Raw genomic sequence first — 6,485 nt, 5'->3', positions numbered from 1 at the left:
GCCGCTGCCGCCGCGACCCGCCGCCGCCGTCCTCCCCGCGCGGGACAGGCGGCCGCCCTCGGCCACAGCCCGCGGCCCCCAGCTCGGGCGCGGATAACGGTGCCACTTCACCCCGCCGGAGCGCCCTGTCAGCCCTTCCGTCCCCCGCCGCGCCGAAAGCTGGCGCCGTCCTGGGGCGGACACATCGGGGATCGACCCTCTTGGGGGCCCCTCGGTCCCTCCCCCCACCTCCGCCCAAGTTCTGACCCTGGGGGAGGTTTCTTCGGGAGCAGACAGGTATTCCTGCTCCAGAGTTGGGGGTCTTCAGGGGGTGACCAGGCCTGTTGATTAGAGTGGAAATTATCTCTCTGCAGGGGCTCTTCCTGCCAACCTGCCTGGGTGTGTGTGGGGGGGGAAGGTTCAATGTGACCCGAGGGAGGACAGGGGAGCGTCTGCTGGACAGATGGCCTCCTGGCCTTGGATCAGCGTGCGTGAGGGGGAGGGGTCCATACGACCTTAGGTATGCCTGTTCCTGAGAACCCCAGGATTATGGGAGCTGCTCGGGGATTTTTAACTTTCTGTTTCTTTGAGTAGGCCAGAGGGGGCATTAAAAGTCCTGGACTGGAATAAATCCACAGGCCCACCCAGGGAAGCATGTCTGGCACCCAGGACTAGCCTAGAATAGGCCTGGCAGTAGGAGAATGGGACTTGGGGGTAAGATGGTATTAGGCCTAGGGTTGGCCCCCCTGCCTTCAGGTCTCTGTTCATATAGGGCCTGTAGGGTGCATCTGTTGGTGTGTACAGTGTGGCTGAGCATACAGGATGTGGACAGACAGATGCGTGGCCTGGTGGGTGCTTGCTGGGATTTCATGGGTCTGTTTCCTCAAACTCACAGGTACATTGCACACTGAAAGAGAGGAGGAAGCGTGGTGCTGGCATGCATAATTTGACCATTTTTCCAATGGTCATGGCTTTGATTCACTCAGTAAATTTTTACTGAGCACTTATTATGCCCCAGACCCTGGACTAGGTGTTGGGAGGATGGTGGTAAACCAGAAAGACGTGTTTTAGCTTGAGCTCATAGCATAGTGGGAAAGCCCAATAATAAATAATCTGGAAATTTCGTTCCACACTGAATATTTGTCAACAAATATGTGCCAGGCGTTGTTTTAGATGCTGTGAAGAAAGCAAGCAAAAATAACTGCCCGTGAGCTTTCAATCTGGTGTGTGTGGTGGGGGGAAGACAGTAAAATAAAGTATATAGTGAAAAATGTAGCCTCTTAAAAGGGGCTAAATGCTAGGGAGAAAAAGAAGATAGGGAAGGAGGATATGAGATACTGGGCAGAGGTTGAATTTACATTCAAGTGACCTGGGAAGGCCTTCTAAGAAGGTGTCTTTTGAATAAAACTTTGAAGGAAGTGGTAAACTAATCATTTCAAACTGTGCTGAGTTCGAGGAAGGAAAGATGGGCAGAATGCTGAGAGTGATGGGCCTTGATTTGATTTGGGGGCTTCAGAAAGGCTTCCCTGAGGAAGTGACGTCTGGGCTGAGACCCGAAGGAGGGTTAAGAGTTAACCATGTGTGGAGCAGCACGGAGCTTGGCAAGTTGGAGGAAGTGAAAGAGGCCTGTGTGGCTGGAGGGGGAAAGGAAGAGGGGAGATAAGTTTGTAGAGAGAGAGGTGAGTTAGATCACAGGGGGCCTTGGGGACAGAATGCCTTCCTCTCCTACCCCTCCCTCAGCTTTGGTTTGTATCCCCAGTGAAATTAGGAACCTTTGAGGGGCTTCAAGCGATTGACATGATGACATTTACATTTTAAAAGGTCTCCGGCCTCTGTGTGGGGAATGGACTTTGAGATAAGCAGGTAAGGCGAGGCTTTTTGTGTTGAGTGGCCTAACTACTTGATCTGCTTCGAAAAGCCTCAGAGCAGTCTTTTCCTCAGTCTTCCTCTTTTCCAGAGATCCTTTTCCTCAAAGTCTATTTTGTGCAGCTTTTAGGAAGGGAAAGGAAGACGAATTAGCATTTATGGAATGCCTGCTAGGTGGGAGAATCAATTTGAGAGACTTCTGCAAACATCAGATTTAACTTCATCCTCTCTGCAACTTAAGAGAAAGGGCTTGTCCTGCCCCTTTTACAGGTACAAGCCCAGAGGGGATAGATGACTTATCCAAAACCACGTTTGTAACATAATCTGGACTCAGACCCAGGTCTCCACAATCCCAGAGCCCACTGGCTCTAGGACCAGACTACTGGAGTTTGCATCTTGCTTCTGCCACTTGCTAACAGAATGATTTTGAGTTTAATTTCTTATGTGCCTCAGTTTCCTATTTGGAAAGGCCTCAAGCTTTTCCCAGCTTAAATAAAGATCAAAGTACCTATCTCATAGGGTTGGTAAATGCAGATAAAAGTACCTACCTCACAGGGCTGTTGTGCATATCAGATTAACCAAGCCACGTAGACATTGTGGCACTTACCTCACATGTTAGTTGCTATCATTAAATTTTTAAAACTTTCGTGCTGTCTTAGCTATGTTATGGTCACATGGGATGAGATTAAATATATAGATAATTTAATTCTTGAATTTTGTGAGACTCTTTTTGCCCTCCCTTTTTCTCTAAATAACTTAATGCCAATGTTCCATGTGATCAGTGGTTCAACATTGATCCCCCATTTCATTCTTGACGCTGTGCTAGGACTTTTGGATATAAAGTGAGTTCCTTCCCTTCAGAACGTCAGGGTGTCCAGGGGAGGTCAGATGTGTAAATGGATGAGCTGTACTTAACAAGTTCTCTAATGCACCTGTAGCTAGAGAGCTTTTGGGAGCAGTAGGAACTAAATGCCTGGGGGGAGTAGGGAAGACTTCAGGGCAGAAGTGACTTTTGAACTGGGCTTTGGAGGAAGAATAGGAGTTTTACAGGCCAGTAAGACTGGGCAAAGGACAGTCCAGGTAGAGAGAGCTATGTACGAAAGCATGGAGCCATGAGGGGCTTGGTTGGTATGGGCAGGAGGCTGGAAAACTGAGTTGGAGCTGTAAAAGGCAGGTCAGGTTGGTTTTTATTCTACAAGCCGCAGACAGTATTGTTAGATGAGTATTGGATACATCAGATACATACCATGGTTGATTTTGGAGTTAGTGGAGACAGATGTCATCCTGGGGGTGGCTTTCTTTTGGCGGGATCACTATGTTTCAGGATCTGGTTCTCAGTTTCATAGTCCTAAAATTCAGTTTTGTAGGGTACTCGGAGCTTATTGGATCCAGGCAGACTGACTCACTAACCAAACTTGGAATACACTGATGCATAAACTCGGTATTAACTGGCCATGAGAAATGAAACTGCAGAATGACAGATGTTCTGTCCTCTGGCCATCCCCCCCACCCCCACCCCCCTTCTGGCCAGGGCTGGGACATATTAACAAACTCTTGCTTCTCAATTCCTGTTTGTTTTTCTCAGGCCCGTGAAAACTCATCTTTTTTGTTAACATCTTTACGTAAGCTCCATACAGTGTGGCCAACCATGATTATTAATTGATCGAATGCATGATTCTGTATGGTGTGGGCTGGATCATAAGTTTGTGAATCTTAAGGAAGAGGAGGAGTACCTTTTTTAGAAATAAAATACTGGAAAAGGGGATTCCTCAGAACTGGTATCCAGATTCTAAGTGGTGTGGGTAGTCTTGTAGCTCACGGGTGGTTGTGGACAGATGTATTGGAAATTGTTCAGGGAACAGAGGTCTGTGAACTCATGGAGGGGGCGGGGAGCTTTTGGTTGCACTGGAGGGAGAGATTGGTTTAGAATTTTCATCTTCCCTACACATTGGAGACAGAAAAGAAAGTAGTAACTCCTGCCCTCTGCTAAGCCTGGTCACGGTGAGCTTTCCTACTGGATTGAAATCTTTGTGGCATTTGAGCTTCGTCTTAACACTTCTTTCTGCTTCTGCAAAACTGGGAAGAGTGGTGGATCTTCTAGAGTTTTGAATCTCTGTTTTTCTATAATGAAAAATAAAATCCAAATAGACCAACCTAGATCGTGGACTAATTATTTTTCTTTTAAAACTCTTAAAAAGAATTACAGCAGTATATTCATGTAGAAAATGTAGCGAGCACAGATAGGTATACAAAGGAAATACAAGTAACCGATAAGTCCTCTGACCTAGAGCTACTGTTAACATTTTAATATTTAGTGTTTGTATTAGATCTTTATCTCTAGCTCTATCTTTACATTTAACTTCGTTTTAACTTTATCTTTTCCTATAAAAATAGGAACATCCTGAATAGGGGAGAATTCGGAGTGTGGAGCAATTGCATGTACTCACAAGCTGCATTCGTTTCCATTTCTGGGCATGCAGTCCAGTGTTCTAGGAGCGTAGGATTGTGGTGTCCATTAGCTAATTAATTTTGAGAAATGTTTTAGGAGATCAGAGTGCCACTTCAGCCAACCATTTACTTTTATTCGAAGTGGGAAGTGTGTTATGTGTGTGTTGAAATGACATATGGATCCTTTTTATGACTCAAAGAAAAGTTAATAAACACCTTTCAAGTTGGTGTCATCCACAGAGTCGTTCCTCAAACTTTTCAGCCCTTCTGGGCTGTCCTGTTCACTGTGTGACTTTGGGTAAGTCCTTTACCTTCTCCATTTTAGATTCTGAAGGTGTCGGATCAAGAGTTAATGGTGGCCCCTTTTCTGTCATTAACGTACTCCAGGAGATGAAAAGGCTGGTGAGATCTATACTTGTGATTGATTGTGGAAAGACTGCCACAGTGTTGAGTGAAAAAAAGGAGTGTGTCCACTGAACAAATTAACTCCCGGCCTGCAGCCAGAGTGTGTGTAGGGGGATGAGGGGTTCTGTATAACTTTGTTGTGTCTGTTTATGAAAGTTCCACAGTTATTGGAGCCCCCTAGAAAAATGCTTTGGGTAGTTCAGAGGTGGCATTAAGGGTCTTTTGCAAAACGAGGTCTCCAGGCTTATTCAGAGAATCATGACCTACTACTCTCTAGGTTTAATTCAAAATGGACTCACCTCCTCTCTGCAAAACAGAGTTTACTGTGAGATTTCCTTCCTTCTGAGTGGTGGGATTGGGTGGTTTTTACTTTTGTTTACGTGTTTGCCTGTCACTTGAATTTCTCTAGGTTTTTGTGTCATCTTTACAAAAACAAATAACCAGTTAGTCTATTTTCATTTTGGAGATAAATTTGAATGCCCTAAGGCAAAAACTCAAACTGCCCAGAAAAATGGCCTTACGGAAGAGGCGAGATGTTGGAGCTGGCTGCCCCTCCTTAGTTACTCAGGGGAAGATGCCTTTGTTAGATGTGAGGTGAATTAGGCTAGGACCTTTGACTGGGCGAGTCCCTGAATTCAGAGGTCCAGGGCTGCGCCATCTGGGGGGGGGGCGATAAGGGTGTGACTTGGCTTCTTGCTTCATTGGTGGGTGTTTTCTTGAGGAGCGCTTTTAAAAAAAATCACTCCTCTGGGCGTAGCTCCGGGCCTTCATCTCCTGTACGTCCACATGGGGGATGCTGGAGGCCTTAGTGTTACAACCTGGGAGTCATGGGACTGTAAAGAAAGGGGTTCCTGTGTGTAAGCCTCACATGCATTCCTAGGATTTCCCTCCTGGGGGTTCAGCTCATTCTGGGTGTGAGGTGGGAGGGGGGTGGCTACTTCTTCCTCATTTTCATCCAGTCTTGGGGCCAAGGAACAGCTTACCCACACTGCCCTTGGCGAGCTGGAGTTGAGCCAGAGCCAGCGGAGTGGGCTCTGGTCTGCTGCAGTATGCAGCACCCTACTCCTATCTGCCGAGTCAGCTCCTCAGGTTGAAGTTGTTCCTTAGCCCGCCAAAGGGCAGAGTGAGACCAGAAGGAGAGGTTTTGAAGACAGGTGTCCATTGTAACTGCAGGCCTCTCGGGGCTCTTCTAGGGCCTGAAAACACATCTGGACAGAGGTTTGGCATTTTCAGAAGAGCAGGGAGCCCAGGGGTGGGCAGCAAGCAGCTGTTCAGAGTCTTCTGGGGCATGGTTCTGCCGTGGCTCTGGTCTGGATGGGCAGGGGCTGCTCGCTGCCTTGCCTTGTTGGACAGACTCTTCAGACCCGAGCTGAACTGGCTGAGACTTCACTATAAATCGTCAAGCCCTTAAAATTATTAGATGTGTGACTAATTCTACCATTATTCTTAATTAGAATGTTTACTTGTATTTAAAATCCCGTGGAGCCTTTTTGCAACTGGGCCATCATTGATCGGGAATCTACAGTTGCTTATGAAAGGCCTAGCCTGGGCCCAACCCAGAGCTGGGTGCTCTGTGGAGCATAAAAGAATCATGTGAGATGAACTTTGCCCTCAAGGAGTTCCCCCCACTGAAAGCAATTAAAGAACGATTTGCTTCCAGACCAGACATGTCTTAAGGGGGCTTTTCTTGCTGAGGTGGTGGGTGGTTACTTCCACACGGATCACCCCTCTGAGATGGCTGGGGTTACCTCTGGGGAACATTCTCTGGTACCCAAAATGGATTGAAT

Source organism: Ailuropoda melanoleuca, chromosome 9, assembly GCF_002007445.2.
Source record: "Ailuropoda melanoleuca isolate Jingjing chromosome 9, ASM200744v2, whole genome shotgun sequence".
Classification (NCBI taxonomy): Eukaryota; Metazoa; Chordata; class Mammalia; order Carnivora; family Ursidae; genus Ailuropoda; species Ailuropoda melanoleuca.
Note: the sequence above shows the minus strand (reverse complement) of the source record.